This window comes from Cetorhinus maximus, chromosome 17, assembly GCF_964194155.1.
Source record: "Cetorhinus maximus chromosome 17, sCetMax3.hap1.1, whole genome shotgun sequence".
NCBI lineage: Eukaryota > Metazoa > Chordata > Chondrichthyes > Lamniformes > Cetorhinidae > Cetorhinus > Cetorhinus maximus.
Window position 1 is genome coordinate 99,003,581 of NC_135895.1, and position 18,433 is coordinate 99,022,013.

Sequence of the window (18,433 nt, forward strand, 5' to 3'; positions counted from 1 at the left end):
ATGATACTATGTCAGCAACACACAAATGGAAATAGACTGTATCATTGCTACTAAGACTGATATTTAGAGTTTTCAATGCTATTACTACAATGACAGCAACTACAACCTGCTCTTCTGGTCTTTCATGAAGCTGCATTATAGTGGGGCTGAATATTGCCGTTGGCGAGCTGGGGGCGGGGCCTGCTCGCCGACGCATAAAATGACATGGGATGACGCTGGGCAGAACCCCCGACATCATCCCGCCCCATTTAAATTTTCAGGAAGGCGGGGGCACAGCAAAATCAGCTGCGGGCCCACCGACCTGTCAATGGCCAATTGAGCCCATAGACAGGATCATTGAAACAATTAAAGGACCTGCCCGTCCAACCTTAAGGTTGGCGGGCAGGCCAGGAGCCCTGGCGGGCAATAGAAAAAACATGAGACCTCATCTACCGGCGGGATGAGGTTTCATGTAGGGATTTAAAAAGTTTAATAAAGTTTTAGTGTAATTTATGAACATGTCCCATCTCATGTGACATTGTCACATGAGGGGGACATGTTAAGGGTTTTTTTTTTCTATTTTTAATGTTTTTAAAACTGTCAGCGATCTCCCTGGGGCAGCGCTTAGCCTCAGGAAGATGTGCACTCTTTCGTGCGCATGTGCGAATGAGTGCACTCTCGCTTTTGGGGAATCCCCCCCCCGCCCGCACAGGGAGCGCATAGCGCTTCCTGCTGGACGTCACGCTGGGTGGGCCTTAATTGGCCCGCCCACGTAAAATGGCGGCGGGACCCGCTTCTCCGGCGGGGATCGGCTCCCCGCCCATCAGAGACTGGGTCAGGCCCGCCCGCCCGACAGGCAGAAAATTCTGCCCAGTGAATGGAAGAACTGGATCCTTGCTAATAACCCCTTGATAAGAAGAATGAATAACAAAGTTAAACTGCAATATGCAGTTGTACAGAAGAGTTGGAAGTCAAAATTGAATCTAGTGTCATATCATCAAGAAGTGTACTACCGACACTAAAACTTTCCCACTTCATTGTTTGACCATACAACAGCACCACTGTCTGGTGGTTGTTTTGTCATAAGACTACCAATAGTTGAAACAGCTCGTCTGCAAAGAGATAATTTGGCGAACTAGGAACTCAATAGAAAATAAGAGGTCCAGTATGAATTTTAGGCGCCTCGGTTTGAGGTTATTCAGTCCCAATTTATATATATTTCTTCTAAAAATGATGGACGTTGTGTTTTCTGCATCCCATTCAAGGCATTTTGTTGTCAATCACTATGAGAAAATAATGTTTCTGACCTGGTTTGTGGTTTGATACACCCGGGTCAGGTCAGCTCAGACTGAACCATCAGAATTTAAATATACATCTTTTCACTTTTAATATCTCCTTGTAAATCTGAAAAATTATATAGAAACCATTTATTAGTTTCAGTGGTGTACACTCATCATTTTCCTAGCAAATTAATATTTTAAATACTTTAAAGCTTGTAAAAGGTGCCTTTTCCCCTTGTGCCTAAAATAGACAACTTAATTTTAAGAGCCTCATCAAAGGACTGCAGACATGCACAACTGGCTGAAACTTGCCATGGTGATTAATTTGATCTGGGGGTGTACCCAGTTTAGCGGGCAGGGCTGGATTCTTGCATAATATTTTTAAAACCAGTGAAAAAGATTGAGGGAACTTAATTTGCACTGGACATAACTTGTGCTTGAAGTTCTTAGATGTTTTGCACTGATTTGGCCAATTTCAAGCAAATTGTAGAAGTTCTACGCAGTTGTCCACATGGACTTTCAGAAGACAGTTGATAAGATTCTTCACAAGAGATTGTTAGCAAAAATTACAGCATACTGAATTGGAGGTAACTGTGACATCGGTTAGCAATTGGTTGCAGGGTAGGAGACAGGGAGTAAGGATAAAGGAAATATACCCTGATTGGTGGGATATGACAAATGACGTTCCCCGGCAATTGGTACTGAGGACCTCAGCTTTTCACCATATGTATCAATGACTTGGATAAAGGAAAGAGAAGGTTGTATATCCAATATTACAGATGGCCCTACATTAGGAGGAGCATCACATTTTGTAGATAGATATTATAAAGGGACAGATTTACTAAGTGGGAAGATATGAGGCAGATAGAATTCAAATGTGGGGAAATGAGAGGAAACCCACTTTGCATCCAAGGAAGCCAAATACATTTTTTTTCCTTTCTGGCGAGAGACTACAAATTGTGGCGGAATAAAAACAGAAAATGCTGAAAATACTCAGCAAGTCAGGCAGCGTCTATGTAAAACAAACAATAGTGAATTCGCAGGAAGTGGACTTCAATGGAAACAAAAATCGGAAAAGATGTAAAACAGGCTAGCAATTCCATATCACCCATTTTACACCAACACAGAAAGCCAAAAGGACATCCATTGTTAGGGATGGTGTTTGTGCCAGTGATCATAATGATCAGGTATGCCTCTAGGTCATGTTTCAACCTTTAATTGAAATGTTAAATCAGCATTTATTTTCACTTCAGGAAAACCATTGTGCTGAATTGCTTTTGGAGCCCTGAGCATGGACACTGCTGAAAGTTCAAGAGGATATTCCATATCAAGATTAAAAAAAACCTTTGAGAATTTGGTCCGTCCTGCTCTGTCTGTTTATTTTTTGAATCTAGCTGAAATTGTTAATCGCCTCATACTATCACTTCTCTACCTCCCAGGACAGGTTCCTCAGCATAGCTTGGTTGACACTGAGTCAAAATTAATAGTGCCAAGGGCACTGCCTGATTCATCCAGAAACTGGACACACAATTTTACGTCTTAAAAAGCATTTTAACTTATCCATAACTTAACAACTAAATGCACTGACCAATGTGTTAACTGCTGAAGTTCTCATTTTAACAAACAAAACATTGGCCTGTATTTAGCAAGCGGAGGGGTGAAACAGGGTCATTCACCATCATTAGCCCACTGAAACAGGTTGCAACTTCAGGATGTCAGGCATGTGCAGATTAGTGCTGGAATCCTGAAGTTTAACCGGTGTCACTAAAGGTGTCTGACATGCCCTGTGGCTGCACTCTCAGAGCTGACGATCGCTGAAATCAGAGAGAATTTCAATTTGCCCACTCCCACATCACTGTTAGAAACCCCTTAAAGAATTACACCTTGTTCAGGTGTAACTGGGCTTTTAACAGCAAACTGTTGCATAAAAATTGAAGAACAACTGAACTAGTCCTGAGAAATGATTTTATACCTATACAGTGCTGTTAGATATTTAATTAGTAGAAGTCTTTTTCAGAATATTTTAGCTATCACTTTCATTCCATGTTTATGTTCCAATCATTAATTTGCTCTAGGTAACTTTTAAAGAAAGAATTTAGATTAATGCTTGTTGTCTCCTGGTTGTGTGTCTGTGACAATACTTTAATGTGATTGGCTGCTTGGACAACCCTGGCACCATGCAAGCTCCACGTTGGGTATGCCCAGTAAGGAACATTGCACTCAGGTGCCTTACCACTGTACGGTGATGGAGGTGAAATTCTCACCAAGGAGACCTTCATGGGTAGCAGCATGTGCCCTTGCTTTGACCCTGACCACAAAATCCGGCCTGTTCTTTTTTTCTTTTAATGTTTCACTGATATTACAGAGTCTACAAATTGGGCTGAAATGAAAGACAAACCTAGGTATAACAGTGGAGAGAAACAGTGTAGAGGAACATTGTAGATTAATCACTCTTTCTGTTATACAGTAGCTTAGTGGACAGGAAGAAACTTTGGGTGCCTGACTATAAAACCAATTTAAGCAGGGAGAAATCACTAGTCGATGCCCGTACTACTGAAGATAATGAATGGCACCCTGAATTACATGATAAATAGAAAGTGTACAAAAAAAGGCAAAGAAATCATAGGACAAAACAAATTTATAGTTGATCAAAAGCACTTTTTAAACGGATGACCCAACAAACAGATTATTTTGTTAATTAGAAATTTGTTGGAAATTCAGTATACTTAAGTACACTGAACTAATAAAAACAGGAAGCAAAATAGATTCTTCCTCCATATTTGCCCTTCGTTTTACTTAGAATTAATAAACAACAAACTTGTGCTTGCCAGCCCACCAGGTTTGCTGATACAGTTGTCTATTTTTAAATCGCCCATGTACATAATCACTATTTAATCCTCAAAATTCGCACGGTTTAAAGTGCAGTTTGATCAAATGATTTAATTGATTAATTATAAGTAACATGGTTTACTCAAAGCCACTGACAGTCATCATACAGTGTATTGGTGCGTTCCTATATTTCATTTTAAATGCTTGCAGTCAAGAGCACATTGCAGTGACACTCAATGATGGATCAGCACAACACCAATTCCTGTCAATAAATGAACAAAGATAAGAAGCATAGTACCTTGTCCTCAATGGCCAACATCTACCATATAAATCTTAGTTAACATCCAATAACAAATGTATATAAACCGCCTATGTTTTAAAACCTATGACAGCTGTATTGAATACTAAATCGTCAAGGGAGAAACAAGCATTTATTGATCTGAAGGACCGGAAAGAATTCTTCAGGTGCTGGAAAATACTGCTATTCCAGGCTCAGTATATAGACACAGCTGTAGAGATCTCTTGGTGCTTTTACATGGGCATAAAAAGCTATTGATTTTGGCATGACAAGTACACAACAAGCTCTGAGAGTATAAGCCTTGTAGGTATGGGAAGCTCTTTCTGATGGTGATGGCAAAGATTTATAATGGTATTTTGGGTGATCCACCAGCACTTTAGCAACTGAGCTTTAAATGGTGACAGATACTCCGATTCTATTAATTAACTTTTCTGCTAAATTCATGCTTCTATATCCCAATATTATATTTTGTTAATCAATTCATTTAAAAGATGAAAATCATAAACTTCAGTTGTAACAATCAATTGGACTAAAATGCATGAATTGTCTTTTGGGATCATACCTGAGTAGCATCCAGCATACCCTATAAAGTTACTAAGAAACTATTCTATACAAATATATTTGCTTTTGATGAGCAATGCCATAAAGCCTGGTGTCCAGACAGACAAATTGAGTACTGAAGGGAATAGTGATTTTTAATTTTGTGACATGTCTCCTAATACAATTGTCAACATATCATTATGGAGGAAGAATCTTTTCTGCTTCCTATTATTAGGTAGCTCAATATACTCAAGTGTAAGTGAAGTCCAAACAAATTTCTAATTTACAGTAATCAGTTAATCAGATTGTCTGGTTAAAAGGTGTTTTTGATCATCCACTATATATTTGTTTTGTCCCATGAAGATGCCACTAGCATTCTCCAAGCGATTTTTTCATGTGATATAATTTCCTGTTTCCTTCCCCAGTGAAGGGGTGATGCCAAGTCCTTGTAATTCAATCATGTGAATGTGACTATCCTCGATATTGGGTTTCATTTCACTGCAAGCTTCAGGGAGTTAGCAAAACAACTCGACTGCAGTGATTCAAGAAGGCAGCTCACCACCACCTTCTCAAGGGCAATTAGGGATGGACAATAAATGCTGGCCCAGCCAGCGATGCCCACATCCCATGAACGAATAAAATAAATCGGCATAATAAAGTTTAAGTAATCTGCTACACTACTCAGAATCTGTTCGATTTACTTTACCCTTATTCCTCTTGAAGTAGAAACAGACATCAAACTGATTTCAAATCTCAATGTGCCCAGTATTTGATTGACATAATCCTAATCTAAATTATTTTACTGTTCTCTTTACGTGGCCTTTTTGATTTGATTTTGTAAAATAGTCTTTCCCTTTTAGCATCCAGCAGGAAACATATTACTTGTGTTCACAGAGTCACTCCTTTGGCATTGACAATGTATTGGTTGACGAGCACTGAGTGAATTATTCTGAGCTTTCATTACATCTAGCTCATACATAAAGGCAGAAAGCTTGAAGACTAATGTCTGCCACAGGCAAGAAGCGGCAATCAGCTCAATGGCCAGATTCCATGATTTGTCTGCACTTACATCTACAAACACAGCACTGCATCTGAATTCGAAGCTTGATTCATTTTCAGATGTGTTGGTAAATTCCCTGAGCTTGAAACTAAATAATGAATAAATCCTCTCTCATCTCATAACCCAGTGAGCTAATTGTTAATGCACAAGTTCTAGTCAGTAGGAAATATATAATTGCATGATTACATATAAGTAATGTGAGCTGAATCTTAGCAAAGTGACTGCAGATTTGTGTGAAAGATAACTAGCGCATGTGACCATGTCTCTGTGTGTATCACTATGCTCAAGCATGACTCTTTCCTTCAAAGCAGCTCACCTACTCCATTTTTATGCAGTGTGCACAATTTGTTTGGGAGACAAATGCATCAAAGTATTTTATAAATACATTTTGGTGACAGATTTTGCTCATCAAGGTGAGTGATGCCAGTACATGAGAATGGAACACTTCCATTTCCAGGTATAGCAGTGGTTACATCCAATTAAAAGCTCTCTTTACTGCAGCATTGCGTCTTCACCTACAACTCAAAAGTGAGCCCAGCTACTACACTATTCCCATATCGTGCACCAATCAGCCTTTCAAGCTCCATGAATGAAACTGCCAACTTAATCTCGATTCAAGTTATAATGGGGGCATTGCCAAACAGGAACATATATGTTGCTGTATAGTGGGAAATTATTTAACCTAATTAACTGAACTTTTTTTCTGAATTTGAAAGATAAGATTGCTTGGAGTGATTACAAATCGATTAACCAGATAAAGGCCTTTATTTTAGAAAATATTGCGTGGGATCATAATGAACTGCCTTAAGTCTAGATAATGGAAATGATTTTTAAATTCCTTTGAGAATAGTCTGAGATATATTGGCAACAATAATAATCATCACCTAACTGAAAGATTTTTCATTGCATATTTTACTTTGATGTCATTTCCTTCAATGGTTTCACATGGAAACATTAAAAATTTACCGCACAGAAGAGACCATTCAGCCCATTGTGTCAATGCTATCAGAAAAAGAGCTATCCAGTCTAATCCCACTTTCCAGCTCTTGGTCCCTAGCCCTGTAGTTTACAGCACTTCAAGTGCATACACACGTATTTTTTAAAGTGTGATGAGGGTTTTTGCCTCTAACATCCTATTGATAGTGAGTTCCAGGACCCACCACCCACTGCCCTCTAATCCTCTGCCAATTATTTTAAATCTATGCCCTTGTTAAAAGAAACAGGTCCTCCCTATCTGCTCCACCTAGGCCCCTCATAATGACATATATCTTAACTAAACCTCCCCTCAGCCTCCTGTGTTCCAAAGAAACCAACCCAACCTATCTAATCTTTCCTCATCGCTAAAATTCTCCAGTCCTGGCAACATCTTCATGCGTCTCCTCTGTACCCTTTCCAGTATGATCACATTCTCTCTGTCATGTGGTGACCAGAACTGTGCACAGTGCCTGTGGCCTACCTACTGTTTTATATAGTTTTAGCATAGCCTCCCTGCTTTTTGGCAAAAAAGTAAAGTATCCAGTATACCTTCTTAACCACCTTATCTACCTGTCCTGTTGCCTTCAGGGATCTGCAGTCATGCACTCCAATGTCCCTCTTCTCTACACTTCACAGTTTCCTACCATTTATCTTGTATTCCTTTACCTTGTTTCCTCTTCCCAAATACATTAGCTTACACTTCTCCAGACTGAATTCCATTTGCCACTTTTCTGCCCACCTGACCTGCCCATTGATATCTTACCAATGTCTACAGCTTTCTTCCTCACGATCAACCCAACGACCAAATTTTGTGGCATCTGCAAACTTCTCAGTCTTTCCCCCTGCCTTTAGGTCTAAACCATTCATATATACCATGCAGAGCAGGAGATCCAGTACTGAGCCACGAGGAACCCTGCTAGAAACAGTCTTCCAGTCACAAAAAACACATTAGGATTTATTTCTTTGCAATCAATAAGGGAATGGTATACTCTACATATGTGCCATTTTGAAAAAATATTAGGCTGAATACAATAAAATTATTATTTACTGCCAAATTGCTGCAGCAAAACTTAGTGGTAAAATTCCTCACCTATAATTTTACCAAGGAAGTCAGCCTAATTATAACATTTGGAAATTCTTGAACTTGCATTGACTCCCTGGTAAAATTATTAGTGGGAAATTACACCCCTGCTGCCCCACACCCAACACCCTGAGGTATCTTCTTGCCAGGTGACATGTAAAATGTTAAAGCGGCTGCTGCTGTATGTTGCTATCTGTGCTGGTGGGCAGCACAGCTGTCTTCAATGGCAGGGATCACTTAATGCACCATGATGTGCTCATTGAAAGATTAAATTGGTGAAATAATCGTTCGAGAGTGCACTAGAATTTGATCTGTAATGGATTGCTGGTAAATAACACTGATCTATATGGCCTAAGATTTTTCTCAATGACAGCAGTAACTACATTGACAACTCTTTGGCAGGAAATCCCAGCTTCACCTCTTTGAGGCATTAGAATCAAAACACGGAAGTTGAGGCTAATGCGCTTAGATGGAAAATGAAGATAGTTTACTGGGTGACAGAGTATTAAACAAAGATTAATCTTAAAATAATAAAAAGTACTCTTGGGACCTTCCTTCAACCAGTATTAGAATAATCCCATGTCTAAATGCATCAGGTATATTGCAAAGCTTGAATGCTAAACATGAATTAACACTGTAGATCCTGCCTGGATTTGGAAAATCGTTTACCTGAGCAGCAGCCATTACTGATCATGAGTAACCGCAACAGCAATGAAAGGCCAGTGTGAAGTGCTTGTGCGTGAGAATGAACTGTGGAGTTCTACCTTTCCACACTAAACTACAATGTGGACGGGCAGAACCATGGCTGCCTGATCACATTGCTATTTAAGCATATCACTGCTTGGTGCAGCGAGGTAAAGCATAATAAATTAAATTATTTCTTTACTTCTTTGCTGTTCTAAAAAAAAATGTACAGAACATGCAGCTCATATGTAGTGATGCTACCAGTACAGTTAAGGTACTGGTATATTAACCTGATGTTCAAATTGATTTTGTATATTAGAAAGACTACAGCCTTTATATTCATATCAAATAGCTATTACAAAAATACTTCTCTGACAAGAATATGCACTTGTGCAATTTTGGAATGTAATGGACTGAATTAAATACCATTAGTCATTTGATGGTACAGAACTTGAGTATTGCTGAAAAGAGAGACATGTCGAAATGTCTCTTTTTCAGCAATAAATGCCATTAAGTATACCATTAAGCTAGAGTATGCACAACACAGTCTAAGCAAAAGCACTGAATGGGCTGAATGGCCTTTACTATTCCATGGCCTGAATTATACCCTTGGCGGGCGCGCGTGATTGGCGGGCCCAGGACTGGTTGGGAAACAGGCCCCCGGCTGCGATCAGCCCACAACCCCGATTTCACACTGGCTGGCCAATTAAACGTGTCTTCCTAATGGTTGGGAAGGGCCAGGTGGGGGCGGAGGCCTGTTGGGCGCCAGGTCCAATGGTGACCCGGTGGGCAGTTTAAAAATGGCACAGACAGCTCCTTGAAGGGTGCCAGGGAAGAACATATCTTCTGTGTTCCGGAGACTGAAGCTATGGCTTCAGCAGTGGCTGGAGACGCCGGGCAGGAGGGCAGGTCGGGTGGGCACTCTGCCCCCAGGTTTTCGGATGAGTGCCTCGCGGCGCTCTTGGAGGAGTTGGCTTCCAGGAGGGTCACCCTCATCCCTGGGGATGGAAGGAGGAGGCCACAGACCTGTACCAGACAAAAAAAGCTTGGGAGGAGGTGGCAGCTGAGGTCAGCAGCCACAATGTTGTGCGGCGCTCATGGGTGCAGTGTCGCAAAAGGTTCAATGACCTGCTGCACTCGGGAAGGGTGAGTATCATGTTGCCATGGATCAGTGTGGTGAAGTGTTAAGGGCTGGTCTTCGCCCTGGGGAGCTCAGGGTGATAGAGCCTGAGTAGCAACTGTCAGTGACACCGGAGCTGGCCAAGGGGGTGAGCCCTGGCTGCTTGGACTGAGTGCCTTGTGACTCAAAGGCCACGACTCGGATGCCCCCTGCAAGGTGTTCCTCAGCTGGGGTTGGCCAGGCTGCAATGGCGCTGCAGGTAGAGAGTGGACTAATCAATAGTCCACTGTCCTTTCAGGAGAAGACAACCTATTTCAACATTGAGAGGTCACAGACAGGTAGAGGCCGCCCAAAGCTCCTAATCCTGAGCAGATTTGAGCAGGGCGCCTTGGGGCTGGAGAGGTGCTAGGGATCTTGTTCAACTGGTCATGTAGGGGCGGGGGTGTCAGACGAAGGTAAGAGTGCAGTGCACAGAGGTGAGAGTTTCAGATTGTGCAAACATTCTTGTGCAGTCTCTTCATTGATGGGAGCCTCAAACCTGGAGTCCCCATTGATCATGGAAAGATGATGGCACCATGATGCAGATCTCCATTGTCTCACCAGGGTGCCTGGCATGCACAGTGACAGTGTGATGACTTAAACTAATGACATGTCCTTCTTCACCCTTAAACTCGCCAGCAGACACTCATTCACAGGACCCTGAAGAGCCACCCCTGAAGGCCACAGGGCCACCAGGCTTCAGCTGCATCTGCCTCACACCCGCTCTCTAAACCAGGCATCAGGGCAGATACCAGCACCTCGGTGGGCGTTAGATCTTGAGCTAGTATCCCGGTGCACAGCAGTGAGGGCACTTCACACTTGCTCGAGGAGCAGGCGGAGGCAGAGAGTGCCCAGGGTGCTGGCAGTCAGAGGATTGCTGGAGACCAGGACGATGCTGAATTAAAGGCAGATGCTGAGCCCCTGGAGTTGTCCAATAGGCAGCAGATGCTGGATGCCCAGCGGGATGTGCGGGAGGATCTAACGGAGATCCATGAGGGTATGTTGTGGAGGTGTCCATGCGGAGGATAAGCACTGTGTTGACCCTCATGGCCGAGCGCACTGCCTCCTCCATTGAGAGAGTGGTGACTCTCATGGAGAGGCAGCTCCAGGGACAGAATCAGACGTTCCAGGGGTTGCGCTCGGTCCTGAAAGCCCTCACACAGGCATTGACCTCAGGTGGTCAGTGCCAATGTGCGAAATGGATGAGGCACCCAGTATCCCAGCTAGGTGCCCATCCACCAATGGTGAGCAGGGAGGTCCAGAGCGACCTCATGTTGGCACGAGCTGCCTGTCGTCTCTGTGGTCTCCTCTCAGGGCGCTCTGGATGATGGCAGCAGCTCCTCCACCCCTCTGCCAGTGACTGTGGCATCTGATGAGACTGCGATGACAGGGGAGATGCCAGCCATGCCACTGGCCACTCCCTCCCAGGCGGGGCCAGCACAGGCTCCACTGGCCAGAGGACAACCACCAAGGTCATCAAGGCCAACAAGACAGCAGAGTCAGCAGGCTGTCTCCAATGCCGGTGCCAGTGAGGTGAGGGGGAGGGCTCCAAGACATAGCACTAGGAAACGTAAGTTTAAGGCACCATGAACATAAGAGGAACTGGTCATGGGTGATCTTCTGTTCTGTAATGTTATGAAAGTGAACACCAAAGATGATCATGTTAATTTGTTTTGATTGTGGAAATTACATAAATTTTGCTTTAGTTGAAATGACCTGAGTATGCTTCACCTTTGTTATTTGGTGCAGGGTAAGCCAGTATGTAATGCTAGGCAGGGATGGCCTGAAACTTTATTGCACTGGCACTGAGTGGACTTTGGATTCAAATGAAAGGGTCACTTCAGACATCCTGGATGGAGGTGGCAGCCCTGCCAGGAGGTGGAAGTAGATCTTTGGCAGCCTAGCTGAAGGAGCGTTGGATCAAGGTGTTCCTGTTCCCCCGAAGGATACAGAGATCTGCCTCCATGCCCTCAGCATTCTCCTGACTGCGCTCCACTTCTGACTGGATTCATCCTCTGTGGCCTGTGGAGCTGTCTCAAGATCCTCTTCCTCCAGTGGGTCCCCCCTTGCCAGTGCTAGATTGTGGAGAGTGCAGCATGCAACCACTATCAGTGACACCCACTCTGGGGGGTATTATAATGCGCCCCCTGAATGCTTCAGGCACCAGAGCGTATCTTGAGAAGACCTATGGTCCTCTGTACCGCTGCCCTTGTGGAGGCATGGCTCCTATTATAACGCTGCTCTGCCTCTGCTCTTGGGTGATGGAGAAGCATAATGAGTCACTTTTTCAATGGATAGCCCTTGTCACCCAGCAGCCATCCATTCAGCCGGGCTGGAGCACTGAATATCCTCAGCATCTGGGAGTGTCTCAGGATGTAAGCGTCGTGGGAGCTGCCTGGGTACCTTGCCCAGACTTGCAGAATCTGCATCCTGTGATCACACACTATCTGCACGTTCATGCAGGCTCTTCCTGTTGATGAAGGCACCCGGCTGACCCGCTGGTGCCTTGATGGCCAGATGTCTGCAGTTGATGGCACCCGGGGCATGGGGGAACCCAGCAATTGCTGCAAACCCTCTGGCTCGCTCAGCCTGGCTGGCCTCACCCGTGCGGGAATGAATAAATGTCATTACCCGTCTGAACAGAACTTCTGTCACTGGCTTGACACAACTGTGGACAGCTGATTGGGACACTCCACACAGATCACCCACTGACCCCTGGAAAGAGACGGAGGCATAGAAGTTGAGGGCCTCTATGACCTTCAGCGTCACTGGCATGGGGTGTCCACCCACACAGTTGGAGGTGATCTCAGGCCTGATCATCTGACAAATGGAGGCCACTGTCTCCCTGGAGAGGCGGAGCCTCCTTCGACATTGCACCTCAGACATATTGAGGTAGCTGCATCGCCGCCTGTAAACCCTGGCAGCAGGATAGTGGCGTCTTCTGCAGCCCCTTCCACCTTGGGCTACCTGCTGGCCTTGCGTCCCTTGTGCCTGCATCTCTCCTCCCACAGGTCCCTCCCCTGGAAGCTGCATAGAGACACCCGGCCTCCTCTCCCTTCTGCCCCTCTCTTCCCCCTCAGAGGAGGTGCTTCCAGTGGAGACCACAATCCCCGTTACCAGGGTTACAGAAGGCTGTCTGATACCTGGAAGGATCCACACAGTCAAAATCCTCTGGGGGCCTTGGAGACAGCTATGAGCCCTGAAATGAAGCCTAGAAATGTTAAGATGAAGCTCAGAACAGAGATGAAGCTGTTAAGTTCAGATAAGCAACCAGCAGCAAAATACCTCCTAAAGTCCTCACTACTCACAATGACAATGCTGCTGACCCTTTTTATCCCTCCCTTGGATGAGGTTTTGCAAATGTGGGCTGCCCACCTGCCCGTTTTGCCCATGCAACGAATGCAAAATTGTGTGGGCAGCATAAAGTCTGGATCAATTGGCTTTTTAATGGCCTTTAATTGACGGTGGGCGGGGCTCCGACACCCGTGTACGCCCAACGACCTGAAGATTGCGCGCGTGCGGGATGACGTCGGGACACTTGCCCGACATCCTCTTGCACTATTTTACACCCGATCAGGTCAGGCGCCCGCCCGTGAGGTGTAAATTTCTGCCCCGTGGTTTCGTCGATTAAGAATTGTTCATTCCAGTTTGATTATAACTGATTGGCTGGTATTATATGTCAAATTATGGGTAATCAGCTTAAATTGCAAATGTATGAATTACGCAAAGGCTCAACACGCCAGCGTCTCCTTTTCAAAAAATACAAGGTGATAAAATACTTTATTTACATTATATACAGGCTGGTAGATAGAAGACAGCAAGTTAGGGAGCAGTAATTCTGTTGAATGGCCTAATGTCATAAACCGCAGGAGCAAGTTTGAGTGGTTTATGATCCTTAGTTGAACCCTTGAATTGAATTACTGCCTTAAGCCAAGTGCCAGATATTCGTTATACCATCTCATATATACACATAGTTGAAAACAATCAGGGAACAGTGAGAATTAGATAGGCAGTTCTGGATAGATAAAAGGGTAATGTAAGCATGTTTTTATATTAACACTGAGCAAATGTCTAGCTTTCCCATTTTAATATATCAGTTTGCTGCCAGTGATTCTGAGCAACGGCAATAGTAAGAAGGAGTGGATTTACTGCTGCCTCTAAGACCTGTCCAAGAGACCCGTAAAATGTTGGGTCCTGGTCTCTTTTATACATTCAGGGGCTGTCACCTACTGGCGTACTAGACTATTGTACACAATACATTTAGGTCTAGAATTCCAGAGGCTGGGACCAAGATAGATGAAGGCTTTTTCTCAAAGGTGAGACTGGAAGGGGAAGATGGACAAGGCCAGTTGGACAAGTGGGAAAATATAACAGACTGTATGGGGGGGTGGGGCAAAGACAATTTTCAGCTGCCACCCACTCTGGTCACCCTGGAAAATGTTGCGTTAAGCCATTGGACACCTGAGGGCCACACAAATCAAATTCCTGACTGACCTCGAAGTGGGTGATGAACTTTCCCGCTCAAGAACAGGTGGTAACCTAGGGTTACCAGCCCTGCAGGTTTGTCCTGAGTCTCCAAGAATTGAAGATTAATATTTAGGACTCTGCTACCAGCAATCATGGGATTGAGAAATCAAAGTAACATCAAACAAACTTGCGTGTGACTTTTTTTGTTGTTATTTTCTTTTAGCCTTTATTAGAGGTGGGATAGAAAACACTTTGACTGATGGTCAAGCGTCAACCAATCGGGTAATCAAAAGCTTGCTTACCTTCCAGTTGGCTTGGGGAAGTGGGAGTTTGTGGGGATGGACATATTGGGGGAGGGCAAGAATGGCCAGAGAATGGGGTTGGGGGTAGTTGGAGCCAGGAGGTCATGTGTTGAAACCTCAGAGAGTACATAAAATCTGAAACAAAAACAGAAATACCTGGAAAAACTCAGCAGGTCTGGCAGCATCGGCGGAGAAGAACAAAGTTGATGTTTCGAGTCCTCATGACCCTTCAACAGAACTAAGTAAAATTAGGAGAGGGGTGAAATATAAGCTGGTTTAAGGTGGGGGGATGGGGGGAAAGAAGTTGGGGGGTGCGGGGTGGTTGTAGGGACAAGCAAGCAGTGATAGGAGCAGATAATCAAAAGATGTCACAGACAAAAGAACAAAGAGGTGTTGAAGGTGGTGATACTATCTAAACGAATGTGCTAATTAAGAATGGATGGCAGGACACGCAAGGTACAGATAGCTCTAGTGGGGGTGGGGCGAAATAAGACTAAAAGGGCATAAAAGGTATAGATTTAAAAATAATGGAAATAGGTGGGAAAAGAAAAATCTATATAAATTATTGGAAAAAACAAAAGGGAGGGGGAAGAAACGGAAAGGGGATGGGGATAATCTGAGTTGGCAACTCTACAGCAGTCTTATTAAAATATTCAAATTGGGATCCTATACCAGTTGTATGATACCCACGCCACTTCATGCATCAATGAATTGAATGTCTAGCTGCCTAACTAAAGGCTCTTAGAGGGATTGCTGGAAGTGAATCGATAAAACAGACACCAGAAGTGTTTTTTTTAAAGTGTGTTTTTTGCAGAGCCTTGGAGCTTGACTTCTGGCATGGTTCCAAGGTGAAGCCACACAGATTCTCTGGCCCCACCCCATAAGTGCCAAGTTGTTCGTGTGCAGTTGCAGAGGCTGGTTGCTCACCCAATATATTTAGTTGAATCCCAACACATCAGTCCCCCTCTCCATATTTCCCTCCAGAATGTCCATTTGCTTCAGATCCATAAGCTTACTGTTGATAATTGCACTGACACCCAAGCTTTCACTGAGCCAGGTGGTGACTATCCCTTTACCAAAGCCTCCTCACCTGGTTATTCAACTGAACCACTTTCCCTGACCAATCAGCTGCAGTGGTAGGGTGGTCCTTATCACCATATCTCATATGGTCTCTCTCCTCACTTCTCTGGTGCCTTTACCTCCTATGAATACCTCACCTTAGCCCGCCTTTAAAAATCCTCATTGTCAACAGTTCCATTTCAGGTTTCTTCTGAGATATTCTCCCTTCTTTTCTCACCCATCCCTACACTGAATGGCTCCACAGCCTCAATGATTTCAGTCTCCATCTCACCTTACCTTGACCTGTCATCTGAATGCACTGCTCTTTTGTCCTCTCGAAACCTTTCTCTCAGTATAAAGCTCTCTAACACAATCACAATTAGCCTCTCAACCATGCCAGCTTCCTGGCTTCTCTACTCCCTTAGTTTTAATCACAGACAAGATAACCTCTGACCACTTCCTTGTGTCCACCACTTAGCTTGCTCTACTCCCTTCAAATGTCCTTCTGAATTCACCATTGTAGAGAACTCTCCTCAATGTCTTAATCATAAAGCTGCATTTCTGATATCCAGTTGTCTAACTCTGGTCTGTTGTCTGCCGTGAGACTTGCTATGCTCAAACATCCCCCCTCCTTCACCTTTGATGCTTCTATCCAAAAAAAGCTTTAATCTCTTTCATCCTGGTTGTTTCCCTTACAATGCCCTACCCCTCCCCCCAGCTTCACCCACTGATGCCCAAGGGGAGGAGATGTGAGTGCATGTGACACAAAACTGGTTTAGCCATCCGCCAGCTGGTTAGTCAATGGGCAGAATCATCTGTGCCCACTGGCGTCCGGCATGCTTGGCGTGAGCGGACAATATGGCAGGAGGGCCAGAAACCGGTTTCATGACGTTGTGAAACTAGTTTGCGATCGTCCGCTCAGCCCGTCGATGGGAGGCCAAGTTTCTCGCCATTGGACGTCGGGAACCTCATTGTGATACATCGGCATGTCATTATAAGGCCAGCCAGTCGGAATCATTCCCCTTCCCCCCACGTAGGTGTGATTGCATGCTGATGTGTTTCACAACAGCACATAAGAACAAAGAACAAAGAACAAAGAAAAGTACAGCACAGGAACAGGCCCTTCGGCCCTCCAAGCCTGCGCCGATCACATTGCCCGTCAACTAAAACATTTTGCACTTCCGGGGTCCGTATCCCTCTATTCCCATCCTATTCATGTATTTGTCAAGCTGCCTCTTAAACATCACTATTGTACCTGCTTCCACCACCTCCTCTGGAAGCGAATTCCAGACACTCACTACCCTCTGCGTAAAAAACTTGCCCCGCACATCTCCTCTAAAGTTTTCTCCTCTCACCTTAAATCTATGTCCCCTAGTAATTGACTCTTCTACTCTGGGAAAAAGCTTCTGACTATCTACTCTGTCCAAGACACTCATAATTTTGTAAACTTTTATCAAGCCATGGGGAACTCGGAGGTGAGTGCACAGTAAAATTGCGCAGTGCTCGCCTGGGTCAGCTGTTGGACTTCAAGCATAAGGTGACTTGGGGTGGGGGGCAAGGGCTGCCCTGCGATTGAAGCTAGTGCACAAGCACGCGTGAGTGGGGTTGGGGGCGGGGGGGGAGGGAAGAGGCCACGCATTAGGGACACCTTGTATAAACAGACCATTCTTCTGCAGCTAAGACAGTTTAGGTGCAGCTACACTGACAAGCCTGGAGTTGGGCCTCTAGCTTATCTGCCCAGTCAAGCAACGCAGAGGCCTGAAAGTGCCACCAAGTGTCTGGAGCTTTTCACTCCTCGGGCACAGACTGCAAACTAACGAGTATTTTAGTGGACTGTCAAACAGTTGGACGACTGGGCACATTGTACAATCTCCTTGCTAAAGCTGGACATGGAGCAGTCACTGGTGGAGGTGCTCACAGCCTCTTGCAATGTCATCATCCCGGTTTGGACCAGTCTCCCCCATGGTTCAAGCTAACAGCGCAGCTTAGCAGTGCAGGTTAGGAGAATGCCTGTGCCTGAGCTGAGAGCACAACATGCAGCCCAGTGGGCAAAGCTGCTGCCAATCAGTCAGGTGGAGTGGGGTGGAAGGGGGTAGGGTTTTGGGCAGCCATGCAGCGCACTAAACTCTGGCCATCCAACTGGTGGTCAGCACTCTCCAGGATGCAGTAAGGTGTCTTCAGACTTATCCAACAGAGGTTCTTAGTACACACATGCTAACCCACGCATCTCTCTCTTTCATCCTGTCGGAGGAATGCGTCAGGAGCATGGAGCCTGATGAACTAGCTGTGTGCCCTGTGGCGTACAGAGAATGGAGATGACTGAGAAGAGAGCGACGGAGGCGCTCAGGAAGAAGAAGCAGTTGGGGCTCCCACACACGCTGCTGAAGACCCAGGGTCTATAGACGCCACTTTTCATTCCTGCAGAAGAGCAAGAACCAGTGTCACCGAAGACTGCGCATGTCTAGGGAACTGGTCGGTCACATCTGCCAGCTACTGCAGGGTTTGGCGCCATGGGGACATGGAGGGCAGTGGCTGTGAAAGTGACTGCAGTGCTCAATTTTTACACCAGTTGCTCCCTTCAGGGCTCCACAGGTGACCTCTGTGAGATATCACAAGCCCCCACCCACAGATGCATCCATGAGGTCACGGATGCCATCTTCGCGAGGGCACACAACTTTGTGCATTTTGCCTGGAACCAAGAGAGCCAGAATGCAAAAGCG